Source organism: Lithobates pipiens, unplaced genomic scaffold (assembly GCF_037356315.1).
Source record: "Lithobates pipiens isolate NorthernLeopardFrog02 unplaced genomic scaffold, aLitPip1_a1.2 Scaffold_1, whole genome shotgun sequence".
NCBI lineage: Eukaryota > Metazoa > Chordata > Amphibia > Anura > Ranidae > Lithobates > Lithobates pipiens.
Window position 1 is genome coordinate 44,695,393 of NW_027507685.1, and position 18,715 is coordinate 44,714,107.

Genomic DNA, 18,715 nt, shown 5'->3' on the forward strand with positions numbered 1-18,715 from the left:
TAAAATCCCTTAAAACTACAAACTGGAAGCTCAGTGAGGCTCTCATTAATGATGAAATAGACAAAAAATTGTTAGGTGAAGAGCTAGCCCTCTACTTTAAGGAGAACTCACGCCTTAAAATATATCACCAGGTGTACTCTGGGAGGCACACAAAGCTCATATTCGGGGTAAACTCATTGAACTAGGTACTAGAAAAAAAAAAGAGAAAGGGCACAACAACAAGCTGAATTAATTAGAGACATAAGCACCCTCAAACAACAACATAAAGCTAGCTTATCTCAGGCAGTGCTCCACACTCTCACACTGAAGAGAGAGGAACTGAAAGCCCTCTTTCATGTGGAACAGAAACAACAATCCTGCATAGCTGGCCAGCATTTTTATGAGTGTAGTAATAAGCCAGGCAGACTCTTAGCCTGCTCATTACAACAGAGAAAGAAAGCTTCCTTCATTGCTAAAATCAAGACCCCTTCCACTGACTTAGTGCATGAAACACTGGATATAGCCAAAGAATTTCAAGCATTTTATCAACAACTATACCAGGTCCATCAAACGGTAGAGGACCGAGTCACTAAGTCTGCACTTATCCAAGATTACTTGGAACAAGCCAAGCTACCCAAACTTTCATGAGATACCCTAGCCACGTTAGAGGGGGAGTTCACCACCTCGGAGATGTGCATTGCATTGAAAGCCATGACCAGTGGCAAGGCGTCTGGACCAAATGGCTTTACAGTAGCATACTACCGCTCCTTTGCAGATATTTACCCCGATTTACCTCTTATGCTAATGCGGTCCCCATAGGTGGTACCCTCTGACCCAAAACCCTCGATGCTCACATCACTGTAATCCCTAAACCTGGGAAAGACCCCAGTAATTGTGGGAGCTATTGCCCCATTTCATTGTTGAACATTGACGCAAAACATTGAACATTGACGCCAAACTATACACTAAGGTCATCGCGAATAGGCTCCTACCCCTGCTCCCCAACGGGTTTCCAAAGACCAAACGGGATTCATTCCAGGAAGGGAACTCCCAATCGGACCTTGTCCCTGATAGTTTTTGTGTGCGGGTCCTCCCAGCCCACCCATCTGCTTTCAGCGGATGCAGAAAAAGCGTTCGATAGGGTGGACTGGGAGTACCTCTTGGCAACGCTATCTTATTTGGGTATTGGCGCATCCCTCCTATCCCAAATCTCCACCCTATACAATTACCACAGCCCAACTACGTATAAATGGCACTCTAAGCGACCCATTCACACTATACAGTGGCACCCGCCAAGGCTGCCCCCTCTTGCCCATTTTATTTGCCTTGTCGTTGGAACCGTTTCTGTCAATGATCAGGCAAAACTCCAAAATCCACGGAATTACAATAGGAGAGGTAGAACATAAATACGCTGCTTATGCAGATGACATACTGTTTTACATACAAAAACCCTTGATATCCTTCCCTAACCTCATGTCAGTGTTCTCAGCATTTGGCACTATCTCTAATTTTAAAATTAACATGACAAAATCAGAAATCTTAAATATTTCTGTCCCAGGTAAGATCGTGACCCAATTGAAAAAGGCCTTCTCGTTTAGCTGGCAAGCAAGTAAGATGAAATACCTAGGTATATATCTCACTCCTGACTTAGCCTCTCTATTCCGCACTAACTTTATGCCCCTCCTAAACACGATTAGAGCGGATCTACAAAAATGGTCTCAAATCGCTCACTCTTGGCTGGGGAAGATTAGTGTTTTGAAATTGAACATACTGCCTAGGCTGCTATTCCTTTTCCAGATGATCCCATATAGAATCCCGACAGGTTTTTTCACACTACTAAGATCAATGATAGGCAAATATGTGTGGAACAGAAGGCGCCCAAGACTGGCTAGAGCCCTTCTAACTAGACCCAAAAGTGAGGGAGGATTGGCTCTTCCAGATCTTAAGAGATACTTCCTGGCAATAGTACTGAACAGAATCTCTGATTGGAAGTTTCACAAGGATTCTAAGCTATGGGTAAATCTAGAAATAGAACACAGAGGTTCAGACCTCTTTACTCAGATCTGGATACCTAAAAAATATAGGACCCTAACCTCTACCACGTCACCACTTACACACTCAACCTTTATGGTGTGGGACTCGATATGTAAGGCATATAAATGGACATACAACTCCCCTATTATGCCATTGACTGGTCACAACTATTTCCCTCCTGGGAACATGGATCCCAAGATACACTCCTGGAATCTGGAGACTGTGCCCTTACTCCACCAAGTAACTACCCCATTGGGCACTGTGTCCCTGCCCACACCGCTAAACCGCTCTTTGGCAACTCCCATGGACCAATGGGGATACTGTCAATTGTCAGCTTTTGTGTCATCACTTCCAAACCAACTATCCGAACCATCTCGGAATTAACAATCATAAAATCTGCTTTTAACGAGGACCAACCAGTTGAGAAACCAGTCTCCTATTTCTACCAAGATTTGCAAACATTAGCCTCCACAAGCAAGCCAGTGTTTCTAACCAACTGGGAGAAGGATCTCCACAAAGAGCTGTGAAATTCAAAGGCACACTATTCTCCAAATGGCCCACACCTCCTTCATGGCCTTCAAAACAGTGGAGATCAATTATAAATTGATGACAAGGTGGCATTACACCCCAGTTGTACTCCACAAAACCTTCCCATAAGCATCTCCTCTATGTTGGCAGGGATGCGGTGAACGAGCAACACATGCTCACATCTGGTGGTACTGCCCACTTATCCACCCATATTGGCTATCCATTTTGCACTGGGCTCATTAAAAACAAGGTTATGGGATCCCAAATGACCCATGGGTTATACTACTCCATTGTACAGGCTCACCAGTAGGATCATATAAGAAATCTATTACACCCCATTTGCTTAACGCAGCAAAAGCACTCATCCCCCAGTATTGGAAACAAACAACCATTCCCTCATTAGGTCAATGGCTAATGGAAGTTGATCACATATACTGCATGGAAGATCTTACTTATTCTCTCAGAAATAAGTCAGAGGTCGCTAGGAAAATATGGTCCTGCTGGTTTGCCTTCCAGTATACAATTGCCTACGTGGAAATAATGTCTCAAACTAAATGAAGTGTGATATGTTCCTCATTTTATATAAAGGGAGTATGGACTGAGGCAGACACTCCCCCCCACCCCCTCCTTCGCCTAACCCTCCTACCCTACACCTCTCCCCCACTATATCTTTCTTTCTCTCTCTATACTTTACTTTCTGAAGTTTATTAGTATGTTATGATTTTGTAAGGGCTATTAAAGAAAAGTATTTGGTGCCAACACCCCTAGCTATCTGACTCTAGCTCTGACTTCTACAGATCGGTAGAAAGCTAGGAAACGTGAATTTTGAAATGTGTTATAGAAAAAATACTGTAAAGCCGCGTACACACGGGCGGACTGTCTGTCCAACTTAGTCCGCCAAAACACATTTCAGCGGACAGTCCGCTCATGTGTGGGCTTCAGCGGACTTTTTTCAGCGTGCAATCTGGCGGACTAAGTATTTCGGAATTTCCGTAATATTGTCCATCCAACTTTGGTTTCAGCGGACAGTCCGCTCGTGAGTAGGCTAGTTCGACAGACTAAGTATGGCGCATGCTCAGAAAGGATTTACACGGCGAAAGGTTGCATTGCTGTGTATTGGACGTCCTATTTCTAGTCCCGTCGTACGTGCTGTACACGTCATCGCGCAAGTTTTCGACGGACTGTTTGTTCATCGTGTGTGGTCAAGTCCGTTCATTCGAAAGTAGGACGGACTGTCCGTCGGATTGTCTGACGGACTTAGTTGGCCAGACAGTCCACCCGTGTGTACGTGGCTTAACATGTAACTAAATATAGAATTTGGGCACCTCTCACTAACTGCTTGTCATGCTACTTTAAGGCCCAGAATTTGGGCACCTCTCACTAACTGGTTGTCATGCTACTTTAAGGCCCACACGTTGTTTTGTCCAATTCATATTTTATTTTACTTGATTCTCTTTTTATGTTCTGTATGTTCTGTATACAATGTCTTCTAATAAAAACAAATTAAACAAAAAAAAACAATGCAGGGGCTACATTTATTACATGATATACATAAATACCGACTTAGGCCTCATGCACACGAGATGCATGTGAAAACTCTGCTCAAAAAAGCTGAAACGCGCATTTAGAAATGCGCGTTTTGCCGCGTTTGCATGCCGCGTTTAGCCGTGTTTGCATTTATAAGCGTTTATAAAGATAACATCATGTAGACCCTCCCCAAGCTCTCAAAGCATGTTTTTTTTAACTATTTCTGCTATTTTGATCAGAGTGAGCAGCAGCAGCATAGAGAGCAGTTGTACACTTGCATTTGCCTCTCTTTCTGTGGTATATATTTTTAAATGGATCCCATATTGAATATATGTCAGGAAATGCTCCTGATGTTGATGGAACAGCGAATGTCCGTTGGATATTTCACAAACATGTATGTGCAGCTGCGTACCTACCCCGACAAGTTTTTTAATTTTAGCTGGATGTCCATTGTCACATTTGATCTGCTCTTACAAAAAGTACGACCTGGTCTGACATTCATGGACACCAATATGAGAAACAGTGTGTCACCAGAGGAACGTCTGTTGGTAACGATCAGGTATGTGTACATATTTATTAAAATATATTTATCTATAGATGTACAGATTAATTTTTTTTCTCTGTTCTTTATTTTTTTTAAAATAATGTCTATTTATATTAAATTATCCAATTTTTTTTAAATATCTAAAATTTTCTTGTGGCAATTTTTAACATGTTTTCATTATTTCTAATATAAAACAATATTAAAATAGTTAATTATGTTTTTTTTTAATCTTAATATATGTTTTTATTCATTTTTTCTAGTTTCAAATTGTTTTATTTAAAAGCAAATCTATGTTAATTAGATTTTTTATAATTGTTTTAAATTTATTTGGCCAATTTTTTAATATATTTGTATCGTGAAATATGTACTGATTAATATATTTTAATTCTTTGCTGCTGTATATGGTAGTATAATATTTTTTAATGCCTTATTAAAATATCCAGAATCCTAACCCTAACCATTCATCCTAACCCTAACACTAACCACTAACCCTAACCTCTAACACTAACCCTACCCCTAACAGCTAACCCTATCCGTTACACTAACCCTAACCCTAAACAACCCTAACCCTAATCCAACCCTTAATCCAAAAACAATAACCCTAACGGATAACCACTTACCATAACACCCAACCCTAATGACCAAATTACATTGCCGCAGATGGTCACAGTTGACTTTGAGGCCATGTATCTCTGATGCAGAAAAGTACATGACATTTTGCGACCCGAATTTGGGGCCCCCTATCTCGGGGTCACTTGGTGACAGGATCATATGTTGTAGTGCTAGATCCACAGTGTCTGCATACCAAATTTGGGGTTCCTGGCAATAATTGGCCCCAAGATATGGGCCCCCAAAGTCGGGTCCCAAAATGTCATTCTCTGATGCAGATAAGTGCATGACATTTTGCGACCCGACTTTGGGGCCCCCTATCTCGGGGTCACTTGGTGTTAGGAACCCCAAATTTGGATATGTTGTAGATATGTTGCCCCCAAAGTTGGGTCACAAAATGTCACTCAGATCATATTTCTGAGTTTTCAGGTCCAAAAAATTGGGTTCCTTTAAAAACGCATATAAACGCAAACGCATATAAAAACGCGGGTGCCCTGTTTAGCCGCGTTTAGCCGCGTTTAGCCGCGTTTTGCATCTGAAACTTGGAAATTTTTGCGTCTGAACCCATTTTTTTGCTTCTGGAAAAACGAGGTCAAACGCAACTGCATAAAAACAGCAAAAAACTAGACTGTGTGCATGGACACATAGGATAACATTGAATGAGTTCAGAGGCAGTTGAAAAAAGTGTCCAACTGCATCTGAACACGCGTTTAACTGAGTCTCGTGTGCATGAGGCCTTACTGTATATTTTGCATATATAAGTAAACTTATAAAGACAGTGAGGGCTCTACAGAACACATTCAACTCCACAGAGGAGCCTTGTTGTGGTTCACTCTGACATTATCACAATTAGACCGATATGGTAAATGATCTCAAAGAAACGTTCAATTATTTTGTGTTTTTGTATACAATACATTTCCTCTACTAATGCTCAGGACAAAAATAGTAGAATTGAAAATATTTTTCAGTCAATCACTTTCAGTTTGGTAGGACATTTCAACGCTGCACTGTAGAGGGTTTCTGTAATGAACTTTTCATTGTCTACCTATGTAATATTTGAGATATATTGTAAAAATCCACAAAGGGTAGATCAGTAATAATTAAAGTAAATAAATCTACAAATATGGCATATCACCCTCTAAATATACACACATCATTTTATGACCAATAATCAAATCACAGCAGTAACATGCTCTCTGAATGTACCTTTGATATTACCGGATGCAAACTACTAGTTCTACTCAATGCACAGAAACATTTCTTCTCGCAACACTGTGCTATTAATTAAAGTGTTACTTTTTAAGTTTTGGATAGAATGAGGTGGGATTAGAACACCTGTCAGTTTTTATTGCTGCCTGTGCCCGCATTAGGGAGATTCGCCCTCTCTTGTTGTCCTCTTTACCGTTATCATCAAAATTGAAAGTAAAGGAAAATCACAAATTTTGGGTTGACATCAGAACACCAACAGGGGAAAAATCTTCTGGTGACACACCAGAATTGCCTAACTTTCTATGGATTTCTTCTCACTTCCTGTTAGGCTATGGGACAGAAAGTGAAGGGAGACCTCCTTAATGAGACACAGATGGCACAAAAAACTTGATTGGATTTATAACCCCCCCCTTACTCTATCCAAAGCAAAAAAATAAAATAATTGCCTTTAGTTAATATTGTCATCATTGTGGTTGTTTCTAACAAAAGTTTTTCCTTTAGATATCATCTTATTGTCTGCCATCTGTCATTCCATTGTTTTGCATTGACCCTGACCTCTGCTGGTGCCATGGCCTCGTTTGAATGCCAGCTGCACTGACCATGGATGCATTTTGGTCCTGTAAGGAGCAACTCCTGCCAGGTTCTCTGGACAGCAAAGTAATAAAATAAATCCCTTAAGTTGATCTAAGGGACAATTCTACAATTGTATATTAACTGGATCTGACATTGCTTTAGAAATCACTGACAGTTGCTTGGCTTGCCACTGCATCATGGTGGTGGTAGTATGTGTAGTAAAAAGAAATACACTGGACCAGTAGCTGTAAGAGCTGGAATATTGAGAGCAAACATTGATAAGGAAGAATAAGTTGCCAGGAAGGCTTGAAAATGATCCAAAAGAATAAATAAACCTTGGAGTCCCTGGATTTTACAATCTTGTATAGCTTCCTGACACTTGAGTCAGTATGATAGAGGTGTTGCAAATGATGTGTAAGTAGGCTCCAAGGCCTAAGTGACTTGTCAATTGTTAGAGTGAAGTTCATGTAAGTAACAGAAAAGGTGGAAACACAAAGCCTAAAGAATGTTTATTATTCTCCAGGAACTCCTGTAGGAAAGTATTGGTTTATGTTGTTTGATGTTCTTATTTTGTGGCCATCAGGTCTGACGCACTGACATAGCTGATGTGTGGGAGGAAGTAGGGTACCAGTTTAGTGGGAACAGCATACGTTTTAAGGTGGGCAACAGCATACGTTTTAAAACTAAAGAAAGTCTCAATGTTTTTCTTTAGTTTTAAAAAGAGTGGGGAAGAGTTGAGTTTTATTTTTCATCTGTACTGCTTTGGGGAGATTTCCCCATACAATACATTCTGTCCCTGTAATGACAGTAAAAGAAAGTGGGGTATATTTGGCACCAGGATACAAAAGCACAGACAGTTCCCCACTCTATTGAAAAAAAATTTCTTTCTGTCCCAAGTGGTAAGATATCCCATCTTTTCCTTTCCTGATAGGAGGACATTTTTCTAACATGGATAAAAACATGATATGAATAAAAATGTGATCCAGACTTTAACCCTTTATTGATCTATCCAAAACTAAAACAAGGGAATTCAAAGAACCAGAAATAACTTTTTCTATCATAGGCATTATTGCGATACACAGCCTAGAATGGGTACTATATCGCAGACTTGCTTAAGCTTGAATAAACTCAACTGCCAATACATTTTAATAGATAGTGGGGGCTTGTACATAAAACATTGCACCCTGCCACAGTAAATAAGTGACAGTAATGGAGCCCTGTATGGGAAAGGGCAAGTGGCAGCAGTTCCTTAGAAGGGAGCAGGAATGGCTACACTATCTACTGCTGGTTGCAACAAAAAAAGCTCACACCCTATACCATTGGTGGCGAACCTTGGCACCCCAGATGTTTTGGAACTACATTTCCCATGATGCTCAACTACACTGCAGAGTGCATGAGCATCATGGGAAATTAAGTTCCAAAACACCTGGGGTGCCAAGGTTCAAAATCATTAACCCAGATGTTTTGGAACTACATTTCCCATGATGCTCAACTACACTGCAGAGTGCATGAGCATCATGGGAAATTAAGTTCCAAAGCACCTGGGGTGCCAAGGTTCAAAATCATTAACCTATACCTATGTTATCCATACAGTAACTGAGGAGTATTTTATGCCGAGAAATCAACCCCCTATCCGCCTATGATTTCCTAAAAAATAACAAAAAGGTTTTACTGCCTGTCTCACTAAACATGTTAAGCCGCAGTAAATTTTTATTAACTACATAGTTCCAGTGTAAAGTGGTTCCCCTTCAATAGATAACCGAGCCCCACCTCTCCAACATCAATCTCCAGGTTTTCTTGTTCCTTTATTATATTTAATAGACAGGGATATGTAAAGTAGAAGGAGAGGACAAGGGGTGTAGACAGTGGGGAAATACCATAAGAGCACTTACATGTTACTTTCACTTGTGGAGTCGAGGTAATAATGTGTACAGATCAATAGTTACAGTAAATTAGAATGCTTTATCAGTAAGGTAAAACCTGAACCTGCGGGGAATATACACTATATTGTCAAAAGTATTTGGACGCCTGCCTTTACATGTCCATGAACGTTAAGGGCATCCCAGTCTTAGTCCATAGGGTTCAATATTGAGTTGTCCCACCCTTTACAGCTATAACAGCATCAATTCTTCTGTGAAGGCTGTTCATAAGGTTTAGAAGTGTATATATGGCAATGTTTGACAATTATTCCAGAACCACATTTGTGAGGTCAGCCACTAATGGTGGACAAGAAGACCTTGCTCGCAATCTCCACTTCCGCTCAAATTCATCTCAAAGGTGTTCTATCAAGTTAAAGTCAGGACTCTGTGCAGGCCAGTCAAGTTCCTCCACCCCAAACTCGCTCATCCATGTGTTTATGAACCTTGTTTTGTTCACTGGTGCGCAGTCATGTTGGAACAAGAAGGGGCCATCCCCAAACTGTTCCCACAAAGTTTGGAAAATGAAATTGTCCAAAATGTCCTGGTATGCTGATGCTTTAAGAGTTCCCTTCACTGGAACTAAGCCAAGCTCAACCCCTGAAAAATAACCCCACACCATAATCCCCCCTCCACCAAATGATTTGGAACAGTGCAAAAAGCAAGGTCCATAAAGACATGGATGAGCGAGTTTGAGGTGGAGGAACTTGACTGACCTGCAGAGAGTCCTGACCTCAACCCGACACCTTTGAGCTGAATTAGAGTGGAGACTGTGAGCCAGACCTTCTCATCCAACATCAGTGCCTAACCTTACAAATGTGCTTCTGAAAGAATGGTGAAGAATGGTCAAACATGGTCAAAAATTCCCATAGACACACTCCTAAACCTTGTGGACACCCTTCCCAAAATAATTGAAACTGGTATAGCTGCAAAGGGTGGGCCAACTCAATATTGAACCCTACGGACTAAGACTGGGATGTCATTAAAGTTCACGTGTATGTAAAGGCAGGTGTCTCAATACTTTTGACAATATAGTGTATGTAGCATGCAAATGTTTGTACAGTTCCTTTAATACTTTTCTAATAAATCAATCTCACATAAACACTTCATCTCTGTACTTTTTGTTTATATTACATGATAATCTACTCTCCCGTAGTCATAAATTGCTTTCACGATTGTCAGAAACATATGTTCACACCCAACTTCAACAGCCATTACAAAGCTTTTACTATCCCCCAAAAAATAAAATTGTAATATTTATATATACCTGGATGGCTCTTCAGGTTATCATGGTCGATGAAAAGTTCAATGGAGCGTACAAACCCTCTGGACAGAATATTGGACCCACGATAGGCTTCGATGGCACTCTGTGAGAATGCAGGAAGATGAACACTAAGTGCACTTTGATCTCTAAAACTGAATCGAGAGTAGATTTATTACCTAGCACAGGTAATAAACCACAAATCTTCGTCTAAGTTATGTTGTTGAATAATAAGCAGGAGGAAAGTTAAGTATCGCAATGAAATCTCTAAAACCTTATTAATAGTTGTACTTGGAACAAAGACCCTGAAAGTCAAACCCTCCTCACCTATAACTTCTCAAGTAGGTCAATCTGCAATGTACTGTATTAGGCCTCATGCACACAGGCAGAAAAAAACATCGCTTTCAAACTTATTTTTCAGTTTTTATTTTTTTTATGCTTCTGAACACAGCTCTATTTTTTAAACAAATACATTCATTGTGGTGTTTAGATATGTATTTTAGAGTAGCATTTAGGGGCCTTTAAAAAATGTCCCAACCTGCATTTAAAGTGGAAGTAAACCCATTGATTTAAACAGTTAACCACTTTCAGACCGGACCATTTTGCTGGTAAATGACCAGAGGTCGTTTTACACTTTGGCACTGCGCTGCTTTAACTGGTAATTGCGCGGTCATGCAATGTTGTACCCAAACAAAATTTGCGTCCTTTTCTTCCCACAAATAGAGCTTTCTTTTGATGGTATTTGATTGCCTCTGCGATTTTAATTTTTTGCGATATAAACGTAAAAAGACCGCAAATTTTGAAAAAAAATTATATTTTCTACTTTTTGTTATTAGAAAAATCCAATAAACTCAATTTTAGTCATACATTTAGGCCAAAATGTATTCAGCCACATGTCTTTGGTAAAAAAAAAGTCAATAATTGTATATTTATTGGTTTGCGCAAAAGTTGTCACATCTACAAACTAAGGTACGTTTTCTGCAATTTACGCAGCTTTTAGTTTACGACTGCCTATCTCATTTCTTGAGGTGCTAAAATGGCAGGGCAGTACAAAACCCCCCCAAATGACCCCATTTTGGAAAGTAGACCCCCTAAGGAAATTGATAAGAGGCATGTTGAGCCCATTGAATATTTTATTTTTTTGCCTCAAGCGATTGAATAATGACAAAAAAAAATTTTTTTTTTTTTTTTTACACAAAGTTGTCACTAAATGATATATTGCTCACACATGCTATGGGCGTATGTGAAATAACACCCCAAAATAAATTCTGCTGCTTCTCCTGAGTACGGGGATACCACATATGTGGGACTTTTTGGGAGCCTAGCCGCGTACGGGGCCCCGAAAACCAAGCACCGCCTTCAGGCTTTCTAAGGGCGTAAATTTTTGAGTTCACTTCTCACTACCTATTACAGTTTTGAAGGCCATAAAATGCCAAGATGGCACAAAACCCCCACAAATGACCCCATTTTAGAAAGTAGACACCCCAAGATATTTGCTGAGAGGCATGTTGAGTTCATGGAATATTTTATATTTTGCCACAAGTTGCGGGAAAATTACAAACTTTTTTTTTTTTTTTTTTTTTCACAAAGTTGTCACTAAATGATATATTGCTCATGCATGCCATGGGCATATGTGAAATGACACCCCAAAATAAATTCTGCTGCTTCTCCTGAGTACGGGGATGTCACATATGTGGGACTTTTTGGGAGCCTAGCCGCGTACGGGGCCCCGAAAACCAAGCACCGCCTTCAGGCTTTCTAAGGGCGTAAATTTTTGAGTTCACTTCTCACTACCTATTACAGTTTTGAAGGCCATAAAATGCCAAGATGGCACAAAACCCCCACAAATGACCCCATTTTAGAAAGTAGACACCCCAAGCTATTTGCTGAGAGGCATGTTGAGTCCATGGAATATTTTATATTTTGCCACAAGTTGCGGGAAAATTACAAACTTTTTTTTTTTTTTTTTTTTTTCACAAAGTTGTCACTAAATGATATATTGCTCACGCATGCCATGGGCATATGTGAAATGACACCCCAAAATAAATTCTGCTGCTTCTCCTGAGTACGGGGATACCACATATGTGGGACTTTTTGGGAGCCTAGCCGCGTACGGGGCCCCGAAAACCAAGCACCGCCTTCAGGCTTTCTAAGGGCGTTACAGTTTTGAAGGCCATAAAATGCCAAGATGGCACAAACCCCCCCCCAAATGACCCCATTTTGGAAAGTAGACACCCCTAAATTTAGGGGTACACTAGTGAGACTAGGTAATAAATGGCGGGTGCCCTGAAACTATAAAAAAATAACTAACCAACCAGCGTCACCTGTAACAGTTATATGGTGATCACTGGTGAAAGGGTTAACTAGGGGGCAATCAGGGGGCTTTATGCGGTAGTATATGGGGGTCCCTGGCGCTATAAAAAGCTGCGGCGAACCTAAATACCTACCTGCCTAACTAGCGTCACCTGTGACACTAATACAGCGATCAGAAAAACGATCGCTTATTAGGCTGGGTTCACACTGGAGCGATGCGGGAACGCCACGAATGCGCGGCGGGTTCCCGCATCGCATGCCTCCCGGCGGCAGTTCACACTGCCCTATGCGAACTGCTGGGAGTGTCAGTGAAATGTTACTGACACCCCCAGATCAGTTCGCATATCGCAGTGCGATCTGCAAACTCGGATCGCATGGTGTGAACACCCATGCGATCCGATTCTGCTGCGGGCCAAAAAAAGGGTCCCGTGCGAATTTGCGGCGGGTGCGGCGGGTGTGGCGGGTGCGGCGGGTGCGGCGAATGGCTGAACTCGAATCGCACAGAGATCGGATGTGATTTGCACTGCAGTGCGGTGCGAATCACATCCGTTCTCATAAACCGCTGCAATGTGAACCCAGCCTTAGTGACACTGGCGACGGGGGGTGATCACGGGGTTAAACCTTTATTGGGGGGGTTAGGGGGGTACCTTAGAACTAAAGGGGGCTAACCCTAACTGCCCTAACAGTTATTAGTCACAAATGACACCCGCCGGGTGATCAGGGGGTTAAACCTTTATTAGGTAATAAATGGCGGGTGCCCTGAAACTATAAAAAATAACTAACCAACCAGCGCCACCTGTAACAGTTATATGGTGATCACTGGTGAAAGGGTTAACTAGGGGGCAATCAGGGGGCTTTATGCGGTAGTATATGGGGGTCCCTGGCGCTATAAAAAGCTGCGGCGAACCTAAATACCTACCTGCCTAACTAGCGTCACCTGTGACACTAATACGGCGATCAGAAAAATGATCGCTTATTAGGCTGGGTTCACACTGGAGCGATGCGGAAACGCCGCAAATCCGCGGCGGGTTCCCGCATCGCATGCCTCCCGGCGGCAGTTCACACTGCCCTATGCGAACTGCTGGGAGTGTCAGTGAAATGTTACTGACACCCCCAGATCAGTTCGCATATCGCAGTGCGATCTGCAAACTCGGATCGCATGGTGTGAACACCCATGCGATCCGATTCTGCTGCGGGCCAAAAAAAGGGTCCCGTGCGAATTTGCGGTGGGTGCGGCGGGTGTGGCGGGTGCGGCGGGTGCGGCGAATGGCTGAACTCGAATCGCACAGAGATCGGATGTGATTTGCACTGCAGTGCGGTGCGAATCACATTCGTTCTCATAAACCGCTGCAATGTGAACCCAGCCTTAGTGACACTGGCGACGGGGGTGATCACGGGGTTAAACCTTTATTGGGGGGGTTAGGGGGGTACATTAGAACTAAAGGGGGCTAACTCTAACTGCCCTAACAGTTATTACAGTCACAAATGACACCAATGCAAAAAAAAAAAAAAAATGACATTGGTGTCACTGTGACTGGGGGGCAGGGGTAATTGGGGGGGTGATCGGGGGGTAAAGGGGGGGTGTGAGTGTGCCTGGCATGTTCTACTGTGTGTGTAGAGTGTTGGTGCAACTCACCGATCCGCTCTCCTCCGTGTCGGAACGAAAAATACCGACACGGAGGAGAGAATACATCACTTCCTCTCCTGTGTTTACATTACAGGAGAGGAAGTGATGTCACGGGGGATTCCTATTCGTCGGGAGCGATCGCGAGGGGGTGGCCATGAATGAATGGCCGCCCCCTCGTCCCGGATCGCTCCCGGACGAAAACCGACCGCCGCAGGCACCGGGCGGGGGCCCGATCGGGCCCCCGACCCGCGGGAGGCAAGGGACGTACATGTACGCCAATATGCCTGCCCGTGCCATGCTGTCGACGTACATCGTCGTGCGGCGGTCGGCAACTGGTTAAAAAAAAAGGCATGCCGGGAATGCTAACTGCACATTGGCTGTGCTCTCAGCCAAACTATCAAACCATCCAATGGCTGGTGTCATAACGAATCACATGTGCAGCACCATAGCAGTTGAAGATTAAACAGAGGCAAAGATGGCAGCTTCTTTGGCTGAAAACGATAGGGGAGTTTACTTCCACTTTAAGAGGCAGTAACTGACGTTACGCACATATGTACTTAAATGCACACGAATACATTTTAGTTGCTAGAAGAAATTAATATTGTAGCCAACAAAATAAGTTTATATGCATACACATCTAAACCCAATATTCATTTAAACACACATAATTAAAAGCCAGGGATTTTTTAAGCTGGATTTTCTTTCCAATCTTTTTATTAAAGTTTAAACAGTGCAAAATAAAGTAGTACCAAATTACAGAACAAAACCATATGTACACAATTCAAAACATGCACTTTGTTACAGAAAGAGAGATAACAATGAATCCATGAGTTCTGCACGACTTGTCACAGGTGAGAATCATCAAGGCAAGAGGTGTCTCCTTTTGGGGGTCTATAGACTTCTGTAATCATCCTATCAACAAAATTAATTAAATGTTTATCCCATCCCCTAGGCCTAGAGGGAGAAATAGAACCCAGGGTAACCAGCCAACAATCATATGATCCCCCCTAATTGGAGGGCCATGTAAGAAGAATAGCATAAAAAGAGAGAGAGGGAAAAAAGAGAAGAACAGAGGGGAAGAAGAAAGCAGCAAGCACTCCTGTTAGCCCCAATGAGCTTTAACAAATGTTTAGGAGGTAGAAACTGTTTAATTAACATTGTTCCTTCAATTTCTGTATTTGAATGATGCCACTGTAATTATTTTAATAATAAAAAAAAACATCTAAGTACCGAATTCCTAATCAATATACCGCTGTCACATGACCCAGATCGTCCCCAGGCTGTCTGCAGAAAAACATAAGCAGGAGGAGCTTCTAGTAATCTGCTGTGGTCACATGTTCAAAGTAAAATAAAAAGGGTTCTGAAAGCCTTTCACCAAGCGGAGCTCCGCCATAAGCGTCATGGGGATCGGGAGGCTCTAAAGTGGTTGCAGCAGTTGAGAGAGCTATTTTCCAGCCTGCTGAACCGCAAAGTCTGCAGGCAGCTTCGTTACCTCTCTCATAAATACTATGAGGATGGTAACAACTGCTGTAAGATGCTCTCTAGGGTCCTCCGGAAGCGTCGGACTCACACTCATGTCCACAAACTCCAATCCACTTCTGGTGGGGCGGTCTTCCATTCCTCCAAAATTGTCTCCCTGTTCCGTGACTATTATGCTCTATTCATTAGATTCAGATGTGTCGCCCTAGATCATGGCCTCTAAACGCCCTGAGATCCAGGAGTATTTGGTAGCCTCCGGACTCCCCTTCCTGTCAGAGGAACAAAAAGTGGTGTTGGAGTCCCCTGTTTTGCCCTCTGACATTGAAGCAATAATACAATTATCGCCCAATTAGAAAAGCCTGGGTCCTGATGGGTACAAAAAGGAATATTATAGAACATCCCCCCCCCCCCATTGGCCGGCCATATGTGTAGCAACTTTAACTCGATAGCCAAGAGAAACCCAATCCGAAGAATTACCATCCAATATCATTATTGAACGTGGATATTAAAATCCTAGCAAAAATATTAACCAGCCGTCTGAAACACCTAATTTCCCACATTGTGCACCCCTCGGTCAAATGGGCTTTGTCGCATGCTAACAGACGCAGAGAATGCCTTTGATCGGGTAGATTGGTCCTTCTTGAGAGCGGTCTTGGAGACCATGAGACTAGGCCCCTATATGCTTACATGGATCATGGCCCTCTACTCCACCCCAAGTGCCCAGGCCAAGGTGAATGGCCTCCTCTCCTCTAGATTCCCTATTAGGAATTGCATGAGACAGGTCTGCCCCTTCTTGCCCCTCCTGTTTGCCCTCACATTGGAACCGCTGTTGCGCAAAATATGGGCTAACCAGGACATCAAAGGGCTGACGGTAGGAAACATGGAACACAAATTGTCGGTCTAGGTGGATGATGTTCTGTTCCATCTAACGGAGCCCCTGATTTCGTTGCCAAACCTAATAAAAGAACTTCATCAGTTTGGAGCTGTCTCCAATTTTAAAATCAATTACTCAAAGTCTAAAATTCTACCAATAGTGCTCCCCCCTTCACTCATGGACAACTTACGGGTGGCGTTCCCCTTCACCTGGGCTAAATCCTATATATAGTACCTGGGTATCCAATTAACCGATCGCTTTGAGACTCTCTACCATAGCAACTACCCTGCCTTACTAGCGATGCTCAAAAACGACCTCAAACACTGGACTAACCGCCTTCACCTGGCTCCGACAGGTGAATATCATTAAAATTAATGTCCTTCCCCGAGTGCTATTCTATTTGCAAATGGTAACGTTACTTCTGCCCCTCAATAATGCCCGCCATAAAGATATTCCATAAGTGCAGTTGTGGAAAGGTCTGAGACCCTTTTTAGGGAGTTTATTAAGTATGCTATCTGAGCATAGCAGCAATATTCTTTTGGTGGCAAATCATACTTCCCTTTGAAAAAGCGGATTGATAAAACACCATGGTGATCACGAAAGTCCATGATACATAAAAGACACTTATTAGTCCACCATGAAAAGTGAACCTGAACTATCCAGAATCCCCCACACACCCCACATCCTCTATAATTCCCCAAAATAGACCCTGCACTCACCAGTATCCCCCACATACAATCCCCATCCTTCAGAATCCCCCACCCTACACCTTGCACCTTCCAGGAACCTGCCGTACCCCTGCATCCTCCAGTACCCCTGCCCCATACCTCCCCCAGAATCCCCTATACATCCTGCACTCTTCAGAATCCCCCACCATACACCCTGCACCCTTCATAATCTTATTTTATCTTAAATGGGGACAAACGATAACTATATGTACTGTAAGTCCTTCTGGGATTGATTTGAAAGTCTCTCTCTCAAAGAATGAGGTGTTCCTTAAACATCTTTGATGGAAAGGACTCAAAGGACTCATGACTTTTCCCTTTAAAATACCATATGATAATTACTAGTGATGGCTCAATGCATTGATAATTTGCACAGCGTATGGTCAATCAAACTGAAGTGCTGGAGCGATTCACTTAGAAAACCGTTAAACCATTAAGCATGTGGAAGTGGTGCTGTAAATATGGAGTGTGACTTGAAATAGCTCAGTGTAGAGACTCAGGGATATGTAACAGATGTCCCCTCCTGTACAGTGACTTGATGCATCAATGAAAAGTCTTTCTGGGAAGAATCTGTGTCAGTTTAATTAGAAATCTACTAATTGCCATCCTCCGCTGACTGTAGGAAGCTCTTCCAATGCCACCTGCTAATTGCCAAATGAGTGTTTTACGGTGAGAGAAGCTACAACATGACTATTTTAATTAAATGTTATACCTTTGTTTAAAGAACAACTCCATGAAACTTTAAAAATTGGTATATTGGGAAAATAAGGAAATGGGGGTTTATGGGGGCCAAAACATATCAGGCATCAGCCTATATATTTATAAATTGTTAAACTATTTATTCAAACAATCTTAAAAGAACAAAATGATTTTGGAAGATGAAGAAAATAAAAGGATTTATACACAGTAGGATATTGGTATTCAAGATATAATCAAGATATAACCTCCTAACCAATACACATGAACACATTACATTAGACATTCTAAATAAAAGATATTTAATTTAATACTACTTATACAATCAGATAGGACTTCATGATGGAATATCCAGTACTCTACATGTTTCCTGAACAAGCTGTCTACTTTTTAGAGGATATGGAGGTTAACAAATCTGAAATATATACCGTATTTATTGGTGAATAACAGGCACTTTTTTCCCCTGAAATACTGGGTCAATCACGGGTGCGTGTAATACGCTGGCAGAGAGGAAGGAGGGAGACGAACGCCGCCAGAATTCACAAGCCGTCATCTCCTGTTTACTCGGCGCTCACTCAGATCCCACTTCACACACACTGTCCCTTCTCCGCCACTGGCATTGGACTAAATGTTCTGTCTATCATAGGAGCTGGTCCAATGCCGATGGCGGAGGCAGGGCTGTGTGTGTGTGAGAGCTGACTGAGAACTGAGTAAGAGCCGAGTAAACAGATGACGGCTCAGCGTTTTCCTGCACTGTCCAGGCTGCATCGATAGTGAGTCTGCAGATGAGCATTACGGCTAAAAAGGATCATTGATCAGGC

The 18,715-nt window shown here is 42.3% G+C and overlaps 1 protein-coding gene across 1 annotated transcript in view; it reads right to left on the reverse strand.

Annotated features, from left to right (window-relative positions):
- Positions 1 to 10,332, reverse strand: part of ADGRG4 (adhesion G protein-coupled receptor G4) — a 215,969-nt gene extending 205,637 nt beyond the window's left edge. Inside the window, exon 1 of the mRNA XM_077490427.1 lies at positions 10,187 to 10,332. The gene's annotated coding sequence lies outside the window, so the exon portion shown is untranslated. The remainder of the gene's footprint in view (positions 1 to 10,186) is intronic.
- Between the last annotated feature and the right edge of the window lie 8,383 nt (positions 10,333 to 18,715).